General features: G+C 40.9%; 1 protein-coding gene across 17 annotated transcripts in view; it reads right to left on the minus strand.

The window, feature by feature from the left end:
- Window positions 1–22473, minus strand: part of LOC141923446 (poly(rC)-binding protein 3-like) — a 547877-nt gene that overhangs the window by 123256 nt on the left and 402148 nt on the right. The window contains exon 1 of one of the 17 annotated variants that reach the window (XM_074824726.1): window positions 15846–15898. The exons of the other annotated variants lie outside the window; for them this stretch is intronic. The gene's annotated coding sequence lies outside the window, so the exon portion shown is untranslated. Of the gene's footprint in view, window positions 1–15845; window positions 15899–22473 lie in introns of those variants that run through there. 17 annotated transcript variants of the gene reach the window in all.

Consider the following 22473-nt stretch of genomic DNA (forward strand, 5'->3'; position numbering starts at 1 on the left):
CAATGTTGTTTTTTACCCCAACAGGAGAAAGGGAGAGAAGGGAAGACTGGGTTTTCCCAGTGACAGAATCTAGAATATGGGCTGAAGAGTCTAGAGGGCATATGCTCACAGTGTTAATGACAAAAGGGGATTACCAGGATATTTTTCCCTCTGAGGTAATGCAATGAAAAAAAGATAGAGTTGCACATCAAGCAAGATGAACATCTGATCCTCCATGGAGGCCCCAAGACCTGCAGTACCTTCTGCAAGAAATCTTATATTGTAATGCAAAGACTTTGAGTCAGTGAATGTGACTGATGGGCACATCTAGGACATGGTACCCGTACAGCCAGACATTATCAGAGTGTGAGAAATGTCAACCTGAGCAGTGTGCCAAAGGGAACCTCTGCCTTACTCATTCACACCTTGCTGGGACAAAAAGGACTTGCCTCACAATGCAGTTTTACATTCAGAGAAGAGACATGACCTTTTGATTTCTCCATCTGTTGTGGCCTGTTGCTTTCTATTACCAGCCACAACCACACAGCCGGTAGGAAGTTATGAGCAGGTTGGCAAGATAATACCCTGGAGAAGAGGACTGGACAAAGGTGAGCAGGTACAGTGTCCATCCTGTTCCCACTCCAGTGGAGCAGCAAATGTGACTTGTAGCCACCTGCAGGCACAGCCATTGGCACAGAAGCCCCCACGGAACAATCTCATTTTTGACATCCCAGGCATGTCAGGAGACCACACCTTCTTCTACGCCCCTTGGGGCTACAACAGACAGTGGTGGGATGCACACCTAGTCCCTAGGAATACCCTTCACCCCATTTGGGGCTTACAAATGAACTCATCATAAACCAGTCCTACTGGTGATGGTTCACTGGGCATCACTTTCTTACATGCTGCCAAAGATTGAGTTCAGGTTGCTTCATCAGCCCAGAATCTCATGTAGTATCACCAAGTAGTACTCAGTATATCCTCAGCTGCTGCTATAAAATGAAATAAAATGACCAATATGTACTATTTTTAACCACAAAACATGTTACTCATTATGCAATATATGCTTCTGTTATTCTCTGAGGGGAAAATGTCTAATTGTTTACACTATATCTCACTGGAAATATAACAAAGAAAACAAGACGGGTTATTGAAGGATGAAAATAACTATCATGGCAACATGTGGTACAGGGGCTGACCCTTAGAGAGGTATTCATTCTGAAGACATGTAAATTATATCAGGAGTTTTGAGAAAAGCCTTTCCAATTAAGAAGATTGCCTGACTTACATCAAGGAAGTCACATTTACCTAAACACTATTTGCTTAAGCTTAACCCATCTTGTTCTGTTCCTGTGGGCAGAGTTGGAGAACAGGTGTCATACAAGATTGACGGAATCCTGATTTTTTTATTTTCCCATCTATAATATCCTTTCTGCTGCTCTTTGGGACTATAACTCAGTTTTCAGAAAGGCAGTTTTCTGAAAAATTATAGTGGCCGTCACTTACCTTTGAACATCTGGTCAGTTTGACAAAATCTCTAGCAGCCTTATGGCTTAATACTTGCATACGTACGTACCTTGGTTTTGCCTCAACAAGCAATGGCATAAACCTGCACCTTTTTTCCTTTCTGCTGACTGCCCATCTCTCACATACATTTACAGAAAGAGGAGCATATAGGGGACAAACAACAATAATAATAATAAATAATAATAATAAAAAGTGACATTACATTTCTGCAAATGCAATGGGTAACCATTTCTCAGGAATCCTTTATGTCCTCTGCATGCAAAACTTGCGGACCTCCACAACAGCTGCTACTTGTTAGTAGTCTATAAATCTGCACACCCATAAATGTGTTGGATGTGCTTGGTTATCTATCAGATATGCAGAAAGGTAATGGTGTGGCACACATTAGGATTCATGAATGCACTTTTTGTAGTGCTTTTTTTCCCCAGAGGTATATTCAGGCCAAATCAATGGCCTCCAGAAAGTGGTGATGATGCAGTGCACAGCTTGGAAATCCATTCATGAGGGAGGGTGACATGAAAGATTAATTAGATATTTGTACTTTCTGGGCCCACAGTTGTCATTTTTGTGGAAAGGCACCTGTTACTTGCAAGCATTTATGAGGTTTGACAGAATGGGGCATAACTGGACACGAAGCCTTAAAAATTCATACTTGTAATTGAAAGAGTAAACGTTTAAAGGACACCCCAGCCATTGTTCCATACATGCGGTGCGCCGCATGGAAGAATGGTGATGCAGTAACGTTACTGTTAAATCGTTCGTAGCAATGACTACCTGCTAAATACAACTAGAGAATACTTCCCTATGAATTAAATGCAAATACTTTGATACGTGACTGAGTGAGCACATTTAGTTACTATTAGCATACTAAATAAAATTTAAGCCCCATTCTCAAGCGCCTGAATTTCTTCCTAAAATGGTAGTCAGGAAGAATACAGTATTTCCACACCAGGGGCAGAAGGGGGACTGGAAAGCTTGCTGAGGCATGAAAAATTGAGTTTCAGCGAGGCAACGGAAAGGACATTGTTGGGCAATTACAGCGCTCCAGTGTTTGCAGTCCGCAAAGGCTGCAATCATCTGCAGCGACAGCGTGGTGTATGACTCCCCCAAGGCAGCGCACTCTAGTTAAATCAATTTGTCAGAAGCAGGGCTGCTTCCTCCCTTCTGCAGAGGAGGCCCACCGGAGCGGAGGACAGCTGGGGCGCACAGCTGTCTCTCTGCAGCAGATCAATTAGAACATCAAAATTCATCTGCTAATTAGCAAGCATGTACAGAGGGGAAAGAAACTCCCTTAAATGAATCATTTCCATGTATTAATGAATTCAGTGACATCCCAAATTTAGAGACTAGCCCAACGAGAAGAGACACAGCCACGTGAGGCACTGGCTTACATGACAATTTCATTATCACAAAAGTTGAATCTGGCACTGAGGTGAAAATAAAACTCACTAAAACTAAAAATTTGCACTTGCAGTATCAGTGAAAGAAGACCCACATCTAGTAGAGCTACTAACGTCTGATCACAGTGTAAACAATGATCACTGGAATGCGGCATTGAGAGTAAATATGAGTGGGACCAGGAAAAACACTAATCCCAGTCAGCCTGACATACTGATTGCTTTGAAATATGCTGGAGAGTCCCTTGACTTCTGTGATTGAGGACTGGGCCTCAGGTCAGCAATTTTTATCCTTGCTTTTATTTATTTTTATATTCGACCTTTGCGTTGTTATTAGAATGACACTTATTGTTTATTCACATGTTGCAATGTTGCCAAAGGGTGCTTTCACAAGAGAACTTGGCCAAAGTCAGCTGCTGATCCAACACCCTTTCAAGGCTTAGCAGAGCAAGATCACTAATTTTTTTTCTGACACTTTTAGTGTGCTTAGCAGAGATAAAAAACACACAACCAGAAAAACCAAAACCATTCTACTTTTTGCATCAAAGCTCAGAGCATAGCTGTTAATTCTTGCATGCACGGTTCCCAGCCCAAAGGGGAGCCAGGCACATTGACTGGTAATACATAGAAAATGAATTTCTTCAGTTGGAAAGTGCACCACCAGCATCCCTAGTTAATTCCAGTGCCTCAGCCATCACAGCCTAATCACAATGGACTTGAGCAGCTCTTCAGATAGTGAGTACAAACCCTTTGTTCTTAGAAGTTTGTCAGAGAATGCTCATACAATGGGTATCTTGTCAGAAATGTTTTAAGGAAAAGAGAACATTGGTGTGGAGAGGACTAAGGCAAAATGACTTCACAGAAACAGTAGCATAGTAAGGGAACCTAAAACTGGCATCAGCAATGATCTGGTTATTTGAAACAGTTGATTCACTAGAATTCAATACATTTTCCCAAGGTGTTTATTTTTTAATGTTCCATTTTCTTACAACTGTACGTAGATGTGATTTTTAGGTCATCTGGCATCAAATAAGCAACCGCAAATCATTATTTTGAAATATATTGCTGTAACCTTCAGCCTGGGGAAGCCACAACACACAATACCTACTTGGAAACTATATTCTTTAACCTGACACACTGGTGCTGTTTAGTTGCCTCACCAAGATTTTTCCTCTTTTGTTCTTTTAACTGCACTCATTAAAACCAAAACTGCATTAGATGGCTGAAAACACAAAGCCACACAACAATGCCAGCACATGAGGAGCTGAATTCTCTAAGGGAAGGCCATGAAATGTTATTGCTAGCTCTGCTGCAGTAAAACAAACAGCCACAGAGAGCCACATCTATTCTCATCTATTGAAGGAGATGAGCTGAAAATAAGTCACAGAGGAGGTCAACCAAGATAGTACAGTGCCCCACGTGCCTTGCAATAATAAAGAGTGTGTATGAAAAAATGTTTAATAATATGAGGAAGTTTTATCACCATCTTTTCAAATCCTGCACTGGACTTTCTTTCATCTTGCACTGATTTCCATTATACCCAGTGAAGCTCACGCATGAGCAGGAAGAGGGTGACCCACGAAGTTTTACAGCTCTAAACTGCCATTTAGTTCTAAATTTCTTCCTTAAAGTGAGGACTGTTGAATACGGCAAGCACCAAGCTGTAATATATACTCCATTAAAAGCAGTCCAGAGAATGTGACATTCTTCTTATCATATTACCTCAGTTACTGGCAGAATAATATAATTATGATTCACATTGAAGTGGCCTACAGAATGAATTTAATCAAATTTTAATATAAAATATGGCCACTTAAGAGCAAATTCCATTCAATAGCTTGTTCAGCCAAGATGCTGCACAGGGAGTGGAAGTGCACAGTTGTCATTCCCAGTAACAACACAACAACCTCTTTTAAGTCAAACATGGCACCAGCATGTTTAAGCAGACATTAGAGTATACATTGGTGTCACTGCTATTGTGCTGTACTCTGTATATAACTTAGCATTGATGACTGCTGTGTCACTTTCAGTCCCTTACACTTACAACACAGACATGGAGAAACCTCGTATTTGAGTGCTCCTAGCAAGGAATAAGTAATCAGTTTACTGAGGAAAAACCTCTTCTCCTGCCTATATTCATGCAGACCAAGGGGGTGGATTCCGTTTTGAAGGACATCAGTGCAAATTCAGAGTATAGTCATTGAAAGCACACCAGTTGCTGCAATTCTACACCGTTCTGACTGAGCTGATATCTACTGATTTGATTATAACCAGATGACTTGAAAGTTGAGTGTGTCCTATTGATTAGAACTCCAAATGCAAGGAGATACTGCGTAAGTGTGTAAAATTCTCACCATGTACATAGTTTTTCAGAGAATCCACTTGGGACCTATTGTTGCAAGTGTTCAGATATGAAACTAAATGCAGAAAAGACACAACAGCTACTAGATACAAAAGGCAGGAGTTTAAGTTCATTACTGTGCAGCATATAAACTTGGGTTTGCTGCTTTTCAGCTTTAAGGCTCTAGCAAGGCCCTCACACCCTGGTAACACAGGAAGAGCTGTGCTGAGTTAAAAGTTCAGTGCAGAGCTACCTCTTAGCTTACAGCGTCTGAGGGACCAGACATGCAGTTTGCAACTATTTACAACATTTTAGCCATTTGACTATGGTTTCCTAGCTGTTTGAGATTTTTCTTGAAGGTGGATTAAGTCCATGAATTCATTGGATGTCATTCATGGGTTTTGTTGTTGTTTTATTTTGTTGGGGTTTGGCTTTTGTTTTCAGTTTTTCTTGTTGTTGCTTGTTTTTTAAAAAACTGTTCATCTGCTAGTCTCCTAGGGCTCTCACCACATCCCTTAGTGCCTCATAGCATCCATCTCCTTTATCCTCTCCTTACACTAGCTCCAGTTGCTCTTTTCCCTTTGCTTTCTTCTGTTATTTTAACTTCTTTTTGGTTCCTATCTGCTACGTTTGACCGTCTTTGTTTATTCCCTCTTCATTTCCTCCTCACAGCAACTCTATGATCCCATATCCTCACTATCCCACCTCTGGTGACATTCTCCCTCAGGGATTATCTTCCTGCCTGTGGTGGTTTAGCCCCTGCCGGGGTCTGAGACCACGCAGCTGCTGCCCTTCCCCCACAAAGGGAGTGAAATACAAAGCCCCAAGACTGAGATAAGGAGAGGTTTAATACAACAGTGCAACAGCAACACAACAAACAGCAACAATAACAATAAGAAAAACAGTAATAACAATGAAGAGAGCAAAATATCTACCAATACAGCAGTGAGAATAGAGCAAATCCCACAGTACACGTGGTAACCCCTTGTCCCTCTTCAGCGCCAGGATGTGACGTCCCCATGGTATCTGAATAACCTGGCTAGAGCTTCCCCCTCCACTGCTGGGGAAACTTAACCCTATCCTGGCTAAACCAGGACACTGCCATGTCCACCTTCTGCTTCCCACTCCTGTTTTGGCATGCCTCCAGGTCTTCAATAACATTACTATCTGCACGACTCATCTCTTTCCCTCTGTCTCTGCTTTTATTTTCTCTGAAACTCTGCATTTAAAATTACCATAACCAGCCACAGCTTCCTTGCAATTCCTCTTTCCACCGTTCCTTCAGAGATCAAGATTATTTCTTCTGAAATTATTCCTTAACTATACTTCAAGTGATTTCCCTACCACTCTCCCTACCTCTGCTCAGATGGTCATGAAGATATTGGACTCCCCTAGAAACCTTTTCCAAATGCTCTCTACTCTGGAATTTTGTTCAATTATTTTATTTTAGGTTTATTTAGTGTCACATTCAGTTCTACCTGCATCTCCCCTCCATGTTACTGTCATCTATGATCCACCAACTCCTTCCTTCCCTTCTTCACAACTGAATTTTTGATGACTGGTTCTTCTACTCCTTCAGTTCGACACTTTATCCCTCCTATTTTCATTCAGCTAAAAGCATTGATTCAAGTCTTCCACCCTGCCAGACTAACCTTTCATTTTACTTTGTTCCAACTAAGCAACAACATGTTCCTTCTTGCTACCACAATACCTTTTCTATCTTCTGGTCTCAGCTACAGCAGAGCATCAACCCCTCCTCCTCATCCCTGTTACTAGAAGTCACAGTGATTTCCAGGTCACGAATGCTGATTACTTTTTGCCTATTCTCAATTTACTCTTTCATTCTTTTGCTTTCTTTGCCCCTGTGCATGAAGCTGCAGATCATCTCCCTTTCCCACTTTTTTCATCCTCAACTCGCTGGTTCTGCCTCATTACAAAGCATGAGAACTCTGGATATCCCTCTTCCCACAAGCGTTTTCACAAATACTCTTTGAAACTCTCCATTTCCATTTTTGAAGCTTTGCAGTCTGGCTTCTACTTCTTGTATACAAATTCCTGTCTTCTTTTTGGTCAGGTTTTTTAATCAGTACGGCCACCCAACTGCCTTCTGCAAAGTCAGTCAGAAGCTTTTTCTCCAAGAAGCTTAATGCTTTTTTTCCCTACCCCTCCAAATATTACTTAAGAGAATAATCCTCACCTCCCCCCTCCATGATTTTCAGAAAAGATCTGATGCAGACATATCTTGTGTTCTTTTACCTTCTGCATCTTATTCCCCAGGTAACCTCATCAAGAAATTGGACTACTATGCTGATATTATTGATTTACCTCTCTCATGCATAGCCATCTCCTTTTCTCCAGTCTGCATTTTGATCTTTCATTCTGACATCTCCTGTAATGATTAACAAGTTCAAGAACAGGCATAAAACACAATGGACCTTCCTGCTACCTCCTTCCTTGGCTCTATCATCTTGCCAATCACAATATCCTCGAATGGGACACCATCATCAAGTCTACCCTCAGTGTGACTTTTGTTCTTTAGCTATGTCCTAGTCTTGCAAATGGGCCTGAGATATGACCTTTTGTATTCATCCAAATTCATGCCAAAACTTGCATGCTGTCATCTTTTTGCTAGTTTTTACAGCTCTTAGTGCTTCTCAGTTCACACAGGAATTCAAGAACGGTGATCTTCTTGTGGTTACGGTAGACAACATGAAATGCATTTACTATCTGAACAAGGGTTTTCTGACCTTTCAGGTTTTCTTCCCTATCCCACCCTAAGGGGTGAAAGAGCCAGGCAGGTGAACAGGGAGGGACAGATTCATACACATCTAGAGCATAATGTCCTGTATCCAATATAGGGAAGTGAAACATGGAGGGGAAAAATAGAAAGGCAAAAATAAGGAATATGTGGAAATAAAGAAAAGGACAAAGAATCAAAGAAATGCAAGCAAAGTTAGAAAGACAAGAATGAATGAAAGTGTGTGCAACAGAGAAAGAGAAAATAAAAAAAAATAGTGGGGGAAGTCTTTGATACTTAAAAGGATATTTAAAAGAAATTTAAGTATGTAAGCTCAGTTATAATTTTAGGAAAAAAAAAATACAACCACATCATATAATCAGATGTCAACCAAATCACCTTGTCTTAGCAGGAAGTGTATAAAACCTAAAATATTTCTAAAGTTTTCATTAATCTCTTATTCTTGAAAAGAGGAAAGGAACAGGTTTGGTTTGAGAAGATATTCCCAATTAATGGTGCAGCTCCACAACCACGGCAAAAAAAAGAGTTGACTTCCTGCTGCTAGGGTCTGACATGGGAGCTGCAAACAGTACAGCGCTGGGATTGTGATCAATATCAAGAGAAGCGCTGTGGTTTCACTGCTCTATGACAGCACAGCTACTTCATGTGTTTGTTACCATGCCCACAAGTCATAGTAGGTCCTCACTTGTTTTAGGATTATATCACAGAATCGTCTAGGTTGGAAGAGACCTTCAAGATCATCCAGTCCAACCATTAACCTAGCACTGACAGTTCCCAACTACACCATATCCCTCAGCGCTATGTCAACTCTACTCTTGAACACCTCCAGGGATGGGGACTCCACCACCTCCCTGGGCAGCCCATTCCAACGCCTAACAACCCGTTCTGTAAAGAAATGCTTCCTAATATCCAGTCTAAACCTTCCCTGGCACAACTTGAGGCCATTCCCTCTTGTCCTATTGCTTATTACTTGGTTAAAGAGGCTCATCCCCACCTCTCTGCAACCTCCTTTCAGGTAGTTGTAGAGGGCGATGAGGTCTCCCCTCAGCCTCCTCTTCTCCAGACTAAACAACCCCAGTTCCCTCAGCTGTTCCTCATAAGACCTGTGCTCCAGACCCTTCACCAGCTTCACTGCCCCTCTTTGGATTATTTTTCAATGAATTTAAACTCATAGCAGCTTTTTAAACATATCAGGATCTTAAATTAAATGTTTTCACCTCAGAGCTAGGCAAACATCTTAGGAAAGCCTGGTTTGTTTAAAAACATGTATCTTACCTCTGAACAGAAGATTTTTTTTTCCAGGTTATTCAAAATAAACAAGAAATCTACTTTATTTTAACTGAACAGTGACTTCAACAACAAACTCAAAACTATTATGGATTACTCTAAATAAAATGTTACCTATTGAATAGACAAATTTGGATTAAAATTATGCTGAATTGCAACTATCTAAACATACTATTTACAGTGAAGACAGATCATTAAATACTGTGACTGTTGTCAGAAATACTAAAGCAAACAACAAATTTAGTGCACAAAATCGAAATATTAGATAGGTCACCTTCAAAGTTAACACAGGATATTCCATTCTCAAGATTACTCTTTTCTCAGGAAGAAGATTAATTTTTGTTTGCTTCCTAATCTACACATTTTAGAATAATCTGTGGTGTAACTACGGTACTTCCATCTCCTCCAGAAACACGCCCTTTCAGTACTACCTTTTCATTTGACAAGACCATGATGAATATAAAATCAAAACTAACATAAATTATCACAATCAAGGCACAGAATATATTAGAAGTTGAGTAAAGAAAGATGCTGAAATAATTTGTCTTGGCAAGTGAAATTATGGAAAAGTTAGCAGTACAGAGGGCAATGCTATGCGTGGAAGAAAAATAAATGGAAGGGTCTCCGTTTCGCTGACTGCCCAGTGTATTTTTCTGTCCAGTTCTCTCTAGTAGGTTAATAGCTGGGCTGTCTTAACCATGATAGCCTTAATGACTGTATTGACAAGAAATCATGATCTATAGCAGATCTGCTTTTACAAAATGGCTGGATAAGCCCTTCCATTAACAATACTAATCAGATAAAGTACTGCTAATGGATGACCCTGCATCTGGTTAGCATGAACTGTTCTGTTTAGTATGTATATGCTGTATTTCTCATGGAAGATCAAGATGTCACTGCTATAAATTTATACATTATGTTTGGAAAATTGTTTATAATTTATTCTCTACATCTGCTGCTACTTTGGAAAACAGAGAGCTGTTTTTTTGTTCTTGTCATTAAATCAGATTATTCTCATGCACTGCTAAAGGTTTTGATGAACCAAACAACAAACAAGGGACCTACATGTAAAGATACACTAGGAATTAATTTATATATTCACTTTTCCCTCCTGGTGTAAAGGGCTTATCTATAAAAAACTGTGTCCTGATAATCACATTTCTAGGTAAAACATATTATGAAACTGGAAGTATAATAGCCATTTGACAGATAAGCTGCATAAAACCATAGTGCCCTGAGCGCCAATCCCTTCGTGTAGCTATAAAATATTTAAAGTACACAGTGTATACAGGCAGTTAATAGATGGCAGTGATAAATCCCTTTCAGAAAAAAAAACTTGTCCCGTGAGCTTTATAGAAATGAGAGAAATCTTAAGAGGTGCAGCATCCACAAAACTCATATGCCAAGAGATCCCTTGTGCTCTTCTCCATGAAAAGAATGACATCTGTGACAAAGTGTGTATGGAAACGGTTTTCCTTCAGTCCTGTGATGGGCTTACCACCAGATCAGTGTATGCTGTTCACAAAAGCTTTTACAGCATTTGACTTCAGTCGGTGAAAATCTCCCTTAATGGCAGCACAGATAACAGAACTTGATTGGCTTTGTTCTTTTTTTGCCATGTAACATGCAAAAAGAGAGCAAAACATTACCAATTTATAACAGCAACATTTTATACCTATTTTGCAAAGCCAGTGCAAAGTCAGCTATAGTCTGGACACCAGCAAGAAATTGGAACTTAAGTCACTTACGTTGTTTTGATCCTTCCAACTTCAACATTTGTTTTATAGAAGAGTGTTGCAGTCCCTGCAGATTGTGGCTGGATTTCATTTTAAAGCAAAATCCAGGACTCTTCCGATTTGGCCCAGAAAACAAATTTTTGCTTAAAGATTGCCAGGTTTACAGTAAGGATACAGAGACATATCTTTGTAGGATAACACAAAAATTGAAAGTTGAAAACGTTAAAAGAACCTATCCAATTTAAACTTACTGGTTTGCCCCCGAAAGTTTATTTTTCCCCTACATCAAAAAATCACTTGCTACTCTACTAGGTCAAACTAGCAGGATACTCTTGAAAAGCCAAGCTACAAGAAAAGCTTAACAGAGTTCCTAAACTCCTATGCCTAAGCAAATCCTCTGTTACAAGTTTCTTCTCCTTAATAAGGACCTTGGACACAGAAGGACAGTTTGTTATCAGCAAGGAGCTTGGGAGGTCAAAAGCTCCCCTCCACCCATGAATCTCGTTTGTTAAGTGGAACTGTGATGGCTTAATACACTTATGAAAGAACATAAACTATGCCCTAAACTTCTACTCATTTCATATTAAGAACTTGAGCTGCATGAGCTGGGAAGCAAATAAGCATTTAGAATATCAGTGATTTTTAAACACATTTTACTTTGGTCCCCAAATGTTCTGGAACTAAAATAACTTATACCCAGTAGTACTAACAATGCTCAACATTGCACAGCTAACTCATAGCACACAGTTGTCAACTCACATATCATACTGAGACACTAAAAGACATTTTCATATCAGTTTACTAATAATCAGTCTATAAAAAAAGAACAGGCAATGAAATTTCATTCTTTAGAAGTGGCTTTTGACAACCTTCAAGTCTAAATTTTCACTATCAATTCAAACCTCAGTTTCTTCAAAAGTTGTCTCTCCCTCCTCCCAAAGGAATACTGTGTCAAAGCTTTTAAAAGGTTGCTTAATTTTTTATTTTTTAAGGTGCCCTTTCAGCTTTAAAGCTCTGATCTAAATATTGTCATGACCCATGTAATTTTGATGTGGTTTAGTGCCACACAGAAACAATGCCTGGGGTTGTTTCTGTGCATGCTTTTGTTAAATTATGCAGCCTTCCACCTGTGGATGGAAACAGATGCCAGATACTATCAACTGTAAGTGAAGCCTTATATCTCTTCTCTATAATTCATCTATTTTTCTTTAAATTTTATCCTCTGCTGCTGCCAAGTCTGGATTCCTTCAGTGCTGTTCTTGTGCCTGCAGTGAGGTTTGCTCAGCTTGATCAATCTTCCTGTAACACCTGTCAACTTACTGTTATGCTTTACATTCTTTTCTTACCCCCTTCGTTATCTTTTTTTTTTTTTTTTTTTTTAAATCAGAATGAAAATCAGGGTCTAAATCTTCAGTTTTGAGTCTTACAGAATCCATCCCTACAGGACTATGCCAAAAAGTACAAGAAAAAGAAAAATCTTAACCCAAAACAGTATGGTTGGCTCCTGTCTGGACAGATCCAAACAGTACAAGTGTTTGCTCTTAACTTGCTTTGGTACTTTCCAGCCCCATTGCACGACTGGAGAGTGGATAAAACAAGAAAAAGGAGAGTTTTGGTAAAAGGAGGAATTGAGCTGCCAAATCACAGAATCATCTAGGTTGGAAAAGACCTTCAAGATCATCTAGTCCAACCATTTACCTAACACTGACAGTTCCCAACTACACCATATCCCTAAGCGCTATGTCAACCCTACTCTTAAACTCCTCCAGGGATGGGGACTCCACCACCTCCCTGGGCAGCCCATTCCAACGCCTAACAACCTGTTCTGTAAAGAAATGCTTCCTAATATCTAGTCTAAACCTTCCCTGGTGCAACTTGAGGCCGTTACCTCTTGTCCTATCGCTTGTTACTTCATTAAAGAGACTCATCTCCATCTCTCTGCAACCTCCTTTCAAGTAGTTGTAGAGGGCGATGAGGTCTCCCCTCAGCCTCCTCTTCTCCAGACTAAACAACCCCAGTTCCCTCAGCCGCTCCTCGTACGACATGTGCTCCAGACCCTTCACCAGCTTCGTTGCCCTTCTCTGGACACGCTTGAGTCATTCAATGTCCTTTTTGTAGTGAGGGACCCAAAACTGAACACAGTAATCGAGGTGCAGCCTCACCAGTGCCGAGTACAGGGGTAAGATCACTTCCCTGTCCCTGCTGGCCACGCTATTTCTGATGCAAGCCAGGATGCCATTGGCCTTCTTGGCCACCTGGGCACACTGCTGGCTCCTGTTCAGCTGGCTGTCAATCAACACCCCCAGGTCCCTCTCTGACTGGCAGCTCTCCAGCCACTGCTCCCCAAGCCTGTAGCACTGTTGGGGGTTGTTGTGGCCCAAGTGCAGAACCCGGCATTTGGCCTTATTGAACCTCATACAGTTGGCCTTAGCCCATCGCTCCAGCCTGTCCAGATCTCTCTGCAGAGCCTCCCTACCCTTGAGCAGATCAACACTCCCACCCAACTTGGTGTCGTCTGCAAACTTACTGAGGGTGCACTCGATCCCCTCATCTAGATCATCAATAAAGATGTTGAACAGGAGTGGCCCCAAAACCGAGCCCTGGGGGACACCACTCGTGACTGGCCACCAACTGGATTTAACTCCGTTCACCACAACTCTTTGGGCCCGGCCATCCAGCCAGTTTTTTACCCAGCAAAGCGTGTGCCCATCCAAGCCACGAGCAGCCAGTTTCACCAGGAAAATGCTGTGAGAAATGGTGTCAAAGGCCTTACTAAAGTCAAAGTAGACAACATCCACAGCCTTTCCCTCATCCAATAAGCAGGTTGCCCTGTCCTACAGTCTTCAGAGTTTTAAGGATTTTTTCCTCCCTAAAATTATATATAACAAAGCAATGAACCCTTTATAAATGAGCCAAGTTTCTCTTCCCTATCTTTATGAAGAGCATCAAAAAACACAGACTGGAGGAAAGCCAAAGGGCAGTGACAGCTCAGCAATTCTTGCCCAGGTTTTTGCCTGAGTACTGAGCCCAAGAGGACAATATTGCAGAGGACCAAGTGTCCCAGACTTTGTACAAGGTGATGGACAGAATTAACTTCAACACACCGACTGCTGCAACTATGCTCTTCCACTAATGCTCTTCAACACCGAGGTCATACATACAAAAAACTTTTTTATGTGTGTTTTGGGGGTCATATCGACCCTGTATATGCTTTTGTAGTAGACAGGAAGGTACACAGTTGAAGAAGTGCCTCTCACAACCTATAGGTATCTTTTGGCCAGACAAGTGCTTTCATTAAAGAGCTGTAAGCAGCATTGGTTTCAATAAATTGGGTGTAAATTGTCAGGAATCGCTGCAGCTAATCTTACCCTTAAGATGGCATTGAAGTGTTACTGAGCTGCTGCTCAAGCTTTAATAGGTCTGTGATTTAACCGTGAGAATTCTCAGCATAGTTCGTGCTGCCCTCCCAGTGTCATAAGCATATATCTCAAGAGTTCAATTACTCAGCTAAAATGCAGTTGCCTTATACATAACATAAGAAAAAAAGTGTGTTTTCACACAGGAATTCATCTATCCATTTCCTTTCAGGGTGGACTTTAAAATAAAAGGACAACTGAGTAACAAATTAATTAGACCTGTTTGTTGTGTTAGCAATTGCAAGATGACTCAAGGTTGGGTTCCCCCCCCGAAAAAAAAGTAGCTTGGTGGTGGTAGTGGTGGAAGGTAAAAGGATCTTTAGGAAATGGGACAGTTTGATGTCTTGCTTTGAGGCTGGTAAATTATTTGGGTAACCTGGTGGCTTCAGGCAACATCACAAATTAAAACAACATGGTCTCAGATAAAGGAAAGGAGGAAGGTCAAAAATATCACAACAGTGCTCCAGTTAAATGCTGTACAATTAACTCGGTAAGCTGCAGCTTCCCTACCTGCATTAAGAGTGGTCTGCAACAAATACAAGCTCCAGTCGCCTGAACTGGAAGAATGTTTTCCTACTCAAGACTGATGCGAAAGGCTATGATCAGCCATCAGCATATTTCATGAAGATGGCAGTTACTTTGAGGGAAACAAAGTGTGGGCTGATGTCCACCTGGGACAACCCTAGTGATTTCAGTGCATAATTTTGGTAACAACAATCTCCTACACGTTCCATGCTGAAAGAAAACAGCAAAGCAGGGAGGAGGAAATCCCAAACACCAAAAAAAAAACCAATGCCACATCCTTTAAACCACCACTTTCTGTCAGAAATTAAGCCCAATTCCAACCTAAACACCTTTTAGGGGTAACCTTTTCCTACAAGCCTCCAAACAAAAATACCACATGCATACATAAAATAAAAAAACTATAATATAAGTATATATGAATGAGCTCTGACCTTTCCTTCTGGCTTGCCCATATGACTAAAATAACGACATCTGCTTAAGGTCAGAGGTCTAATGTATGAATGCTGTGCCCTTAATACATGCATTCCAGAGGCAGGCTGCACTGTCATGGATAATTATAATATCTAGTGTAGACACTTTACAGTAGTCAATTATTTTTTTTCTTTTTGACCGCAACTAGAAATAAGCCTTGATCGAGAACTATAAGACATCTTCATTACAAGGGGAAATCTCTTTGGCAAGACCAACTACTTAAAATTAAGCAAAAACCATTATTTTTTTCAAACTAACCTAACTTTTCACTTGCATTTAAATTTGCAGTACATTAGATAATTGTACAAGCAGTCTAGGAAAGCTCTGTGCTGATGTTTCAACACAAAAAGATCTCATTAGAGAAGGTTTTGACCGTAAGAAATGAAAGGCTATATTCTAGCTACAAACCATGTGATCCATTAGTAGGATGGGAGGGGAGAAAGGCATCAACATCACCATAGAGAAATGTTCTGCTAACTCAGTCTTGCTGGTTTTCTGAAAACAAGGGAATATATTTTCAGGTCAGTGATTTTCAACTGTTTTCAATTCACAGATCCCTAAATATTTTCCAGCAGAGATGCAGACCTTTGAATAGCAAAATCAAGCCCAAGGCAAAGTGCTTGTTTTTCATCTTTACCTGCCATGGGTTTCCGAGATACGGTTCACAGACCATAGACTAAAAAAAACATTTTTTAAAAGGTATCTTTCTATCGCAATTCAGCGGTTTTGCATAGGATACCGCTATCCTAGCTTCCCCGAAAAGGAAGCGGGAGGAGACACACTACCCATGTCCTGCGGCCAAGATTTCTCTGAACTGAAATCACAGATGCTTATGTCTTCTGTTCCCTTCATTCTAGATATGTTTAGGTACAAATTACATTGCAATCCTTCCTTCTGTAGTTTATGAGCCTTCAATTATACAGGAAAACACCCATGTCTAACTACCTAAGACAGATCTTCAGCACATAAAATCTGTGCCTGGTCCTGGTTCAGAGTCAGAATGTTTTTGGCCAGAACCACAGACTCAATTTACAGCACAAAGTGAAATGCCAGTATACTATCTGGGGGCCCAGGGAGGTTCATACCTGCTACTTCAGAGAAGTCCTGTGTCAGCTCCATTTGCCCAAGAATCACCAGACATGGGACAAGCCTAAAAAAGCCCCCCCTTTTTTTTTTCTTTTTACTTTTCATTGTTTGTTTTAAAGGATCTTTCTTTTAGTTGCCTGCAGAATTACCTGCAGGGAAGAGCCCATTGCTCCGATGGAGGTTCATGCTATGTATAGTCCTCTCCATTTCCTTCAGGAGCATCTCCTGCATCCGTTTAGAAACGGATATGATTCACCCAAAGGACCCAGCCCAGCATTAGGTGGCCTATATGAAGAGTTCTCTACATGACAGATATCCCCTCAGGCACAAACTTGGAAACAAAAGCATCTTTGTGCCCACTGATCATTGAAACCCCTGGAGCACTTCTTTCAATCCATGTTTCGTACACATGTTGGTTCTGAAGACATGCATACCTTCTGCTCTTTATAGAGTGTTCTCAGTATAGGCATTTAAAAGAAATATTGATTTGAACAGGGTTCTTCCTGGCTGTATATTTTCTTTTCCCCAATCTCTTTCCAAATTTTGACTAAAGGTTTGAGCACTAAGCATTAGCTCCAACTCCAGTGTTTCGCAACAGCACATCATGGCTTCTGATGATACACCACGTAACAGAAAGGAAAGAACAATACAGTCACCATGCACTGACTGAGGCCCAATCTAGATGATTATGCAAGGCTCTTTTCAATAATGGCATCCCCTCCTCTCCATAATTTATACAGGAAATAATGGTTAAAAAAATCCTCAGACTAATTTGTATGTAGGGATTGTGCAAGTTGATAGAAAACATGACAAAATGTTGATAGAATCACCAGAAAAAAAAATATTACGAAATTATATGGTGCAGACAAAATAATCCAATTTTTTTCCACAGTGGTTTTGATGTTACTTCTAGAGTGTGTTCACAGTCTTTTTCGCTGCTAACACACTGCAGAAATCCCTTTCCTGGCAAACATCATCATCAGCAGGACAATTTCCCAGAGAAGTCTGGCTCAAATTCAAGATTCTTTGGTAGGATCAAAGATGGATCAAAAAAGGGGGAGGGGAATTCATGAACACATCAACCAGAAAATTTGCATGCATCTACTCTTGCACTTGATAAAAAAATTTTTTAAAAAACTGTTTTCTTTTAGTCTCTGTATGACTGATTAACATTGAGGCCGAGCCAACACCGCTGATTTGCTATTGGGAGCAACTGTGCTTTCAGAGAGATCCAGATCAAGTACATGAAATATAAACAAAGATCAGTTAACACCAGAAATCTTCACTGTGGAAAAAAGATGCAGAACAGGGACTTGTACATTTCCCCCCCCCCCCCCCAAACAAGTGATACACATAATGTCCTGACAGATCTAATGTTCATACTTGTATTACTATAAATCTGCAAAACACTCCAATTCAATAAAAACTTGATTTTGATGAGCTAGGAACCAGTGGTCCAGAATGACTTCAAAGAATAATGGATTACTGTGCTGGTTTTGGCTGGGACAGAGTTAATTTTCTTCACAGTAGCTAGTATGGGGCTATGTTTTGGATTGTGCTGAAAACAGTGTTGATAACACAGGGATGTTTTAGTTACTGCTGATCAGTGCTTACACAGAGTCAAGGCCTTTTCTGCTTCTTACCCCACCCCACCAGTGAGTAGGCTGGGGGTGCACAAGAAGTTGGGAGGGGACACAGCCAGGACAGCTGACCCCAACTCACCAAGGGGATATCCCAGACCATATGACGTCACGCTAAGCATATAAAGTTGGGGGAAGGAGGAGGAAGGGGGGGACGTTTGGAGTGATGGAGTTTGGTGTCCTAAGTCACCGTTACATGTGATGGAGCCCTGCTGTCCTGGATATGGCTGAGCACCTACCCGCCCGCCCATGGGAAGTGGTGAATGAATTCCTTGTTTTGCTTAGCTTGTGCACGGGGCTTTTGCTTTCCCTATTAAACTGTCTTTATCTCAACGCACAAATTTTCTCACTTTTACCCTTCTGATTCTCTCCCCTACCCCACCAGGGGGGAGTGAGCGAGCAGCCGTGTGGTGCTTAGTTGCTGGCTGGGGTTGAACCACAAGTACTTCAGAAAAATCCTTCAGATTTTTGGATTAAATAAAACATAAGACTTTATGTGGCCATGAAAGTTTATGATATCTTTATTACTTCACACAATGACAACCGGGCACTTAGAGAAAATTGAAAATAATGTTAATAAAATTATTTTAAAAAGGCTAAATAAAAGAACCATGTTGTTGAAAATTGCACTGAAGGTTATTATCTTTGGTTCATACGATATGAAAAATGAAAGTGAATTTGAAATATACAGGCTTGTTCTTCGTCTTTGCAAAGAATGCTGCCAAACATAGAGTAAGATAACTCAGGTCTCACTAGAAAGGGTTTCCTTACCACTGATAACTGCCTGATCAGTGGGCACAGAGGAGAAATTGAGAGTTAACCCAAGTGACTTAACCCTACCTCATATTGTTATATACTGGCCCAAGCCCTCCCAGCATTATGAACTAATACACTTTCCACTGGTCTTAAACTGTGATTGTTTAACAGCACTTTGCAACGTAACTCTCCTGAGCTGATCTCTAAACATGGGTGTGTGTCAAGAGTGCATGGAGTGATTGCTACCCTAATTTTTGTGTTGCATTTTCTCTGGCAGATAAGGAAAAAAACATTTAAAAAAAAAAGAGACTGAGCATGAACAGAGGGGATAACGGAACAGTTCCTGCCTCTATAAGCATCCCCTGTGCCATTCCAATTTAAAGAAAGACCTTAAGACAAGCATCATGGTGGTCATGCTGATCACAAATCAAAGAACACAGCAATTAAGGTGGCAGCACTACCAAGGCCCAAAAAGCAGTCAGGAGACAATATCTGTAAGTCCGTAGTGGTGTTGTGGCATCAACTTCTTATGTCCTAACTTGCCACAAAATCATCCTTACTTGTCTTTGATTCTCTGTCAAGATGGATTAATGCACTGTCAGGAGGTCCCAGCTGCCTGACTTCCAGCCCAGTGCCAGCAATGTTTGGTGACTTCATGTGCCAAATGCAGCTGGGTCCCAGATCAGCCCGAGACACGTGCCACAGCCTGCAAATGCAGGAGGCATGGCCTCAGCTGAGGGAATGGGAGCATTACACCCAGCAGTCACTCATGCCTTGTGACCACCTCATCTCTGTCTCTCACAATGGCTAGAAACCCTTCTTCCGGCCAGACACCAAGAAACTGTATGAATAGGAGTCCATTTTCCTATTTAACCTTGCAAGGATAGTTCGTTACAACACAAGTGAACTTAGTACAAGTTACTGCTCAGACCTTGAAAATCTGGTTCATTTGCAAAGGGATACCCCCGCCTAACACACACACAGCCGTTGGCTCAGGAATAGCTGTAGTTCCATTTCCAGTGTCTGCAAGTCGAAGCTGTTTCACAGGCATTTCTGCTCATCCCAGCAGGTACACAGACACTCAGACAGCAGCTAGTCCGTGCAGGCCAACTGTCTGCACTAGACAGACTAATCAACCTGGGTGGCTTAGATTAAAAACTAAACAAAACCCAACAAAAACTCCCCCAAAACCAGAAGACAACAAAACCCCAAAACCCCCTGAAGCAACCAAGCAAACAACCCACCCACAGAAACCCCCAAACACGCGTCTATTCTCTCTTGCTGACAATATGACCACAAGCAGCATGACCGCATGCTCCCTGCCTCTGCCTTGCCTACCAACAGCACTGTAAGAGCCTATAAATACCACCGGGATGCACACTTGTGGTGCAGAGCCCACTCACGCTGCCTTTCTGTGCTCTGGCCTCGTCACCAGATGCCAGACAGTTCTGCAGGGCTGCAAGGGCACTCTCGGGCTTTTGTAGCCGACTGGAGTAACATGGCAGCATCATTTGTTTCGGAAACAAAACAATACAGAAAGCTTCAGCTGCATAAGTAGGAACCAAATGGTTTCTTCTAATCTCAAGAACCTGTTATCAGTACATATCTGTCTTTCACCGCACATTTTTCTTATGCTATTTATGCACTATAACACAAACTCCCTCAACAGGCTACTAACCTTAAATGATGCCAAGTAAAAATAAATAAATAAATAATGAATCCAATATCCTAAACTCAGGCACTCATGGAACACCCCACCAACTGCCCCTCACCACCCCTCAGTTAACAGTAATGTCAAGGGCATTCAAGAGACCTGCTCTGAGGGTGGGGGAGGCAAACCAGGAATAACCATCCCGAACTGCTCTGCTCCCAGCACATTATGGCAAGATGAACTCTATGTCTAATAGCCCGAGACGAACATTAGGAAGGAACTAGTCATTTCCTGAGGAGATGGTAATCAAAGCCATGTCTCTGCAGATTTGGTGGCAATGAGGTATGAGACAAGATTCCAGCTCCGGGGCTAGAAAGATGCCTTCAAATGGCTTAAATTTTCTCCCCTAAATCCCTTTATTTTCTAATTCCAGTTCAATTTTTGCAGCAAGTCCCCTTTCCTTGGACTTCCCTTGGGACGGTAGGACTGCATTTCAACTTTTCAGGACTAACACTGCTCTCCCAGATCTCGGTGACTGCTAATTTCACAAGGGAACACACTTGGTTCATCAGACTACTTAATGACACTCATTTTGGCACTCATCTTAAAGCACTTAATGCATTTAAATCTTTTTTTTTTTTTTCCTTAAATAACCAGTATAACCTAGCAGTCAGAATGGATTTGCCAACAATTAGCAAGGACCTCTATCACAGAAGAAAGCAGACACATTTTAAAGACAGCTTGCCTTATTCAACTTTCGTCTGAATTATGATAAAGCATCATCCAGAACCATGCATCAAAATACATTTTTTTCCAATGAAGATAATGAAATACATTAATCTCCAGCATAGAAGAGTATGGAATCAAGTAAGAAATGTGGCCACTGATGCCAAGGATAAATCTGGACGGGAAGAGGAAGAAACCACCAGTGGTGATATAATCAGCACAAAGTCTTTAAGTGTTTACATCTGGATGAGCAGAAGAATTTGATAATCAAGGAAAAAACTGCTTTCTTAATAATTCTGGAATTCTAGCATTCACTCAGGCAAGAACAATACAAGATGCCAGTAGTGTGAGCTATTCCACAAGACATAAGCAACTCTGGAAGGAAGCAAAAGGTGCTAAATGTTACTTAAGGGAGGAGAAACAGCAGTAGAGAAAGAGTTAGACACGTAGGATAAATTTAGGAGACAAAGACTACTGACTTGAAAAATGCACATTACAAGAAAATTACAGAAAGTTAATATAAAGATTTTTTTTTAATTATAAAAGTTACTGCAGATGTCATTAGTAGAACCCCATGATATTTCTGTGTAATTTGATTTATAAATGTAATTCATTGTTGGATCACACTGAAACCAAACACATCTTGAATTCAAGATGGATAAATCAGACACAGTTCAGAGGTTTGATGTACTGCAGGGGTGGAGTGGAGAATAAACCCACCCAAGCCTGCAAAAATTTAGAGGCCTCCTAAACACAGAAACTGAAGCTGGTTTTGTGAGACTTCTGGTATGTCCAGCAGCTGATCTTACATGCAGTTGATTTCTCTCTATTTTAGAATCATTACTTTGTTGCTCTCTTGAAGTCAGAAATTACAAATAAACATGAAAATTAACCAAACCCCGAATACATATCAAGCAAAGATGAATGATTTTTCATTTTTTTTAGAAGTCCATAAGCATTAAGTTCATGTACTTTGGAGGAAATATTTTGCATTTTCCCATTTGATTTGCCTTTGTCTACAAAACCAAAGAGGATAGCAATCCACAAACATTTCAAATGTGCCGATGCAGAAAACAAGGCAATATTTACTCATAATAAATAAAGCTATTCCTGCTTTAGGTTGGAACATAAGCAGCACTGACAAAAAATGTAGCTGTCTAAAAGCATTGAGCATGAT

Source organism: Strix aluco, chromosome 1 (genome assembly GCF_031877795.1).
Source record: "Strix aluco isolate bStrAlu1 chromosome 1, bStrAlu1.hap1, whole genome shotgun sequence".
NCBI classification, from domain to species: domain Eukaryota; kingdom Metazoa; phylum Chordata; class Aves; order Strigiformes; family Strigidae; genus Strix; species Strix aluco.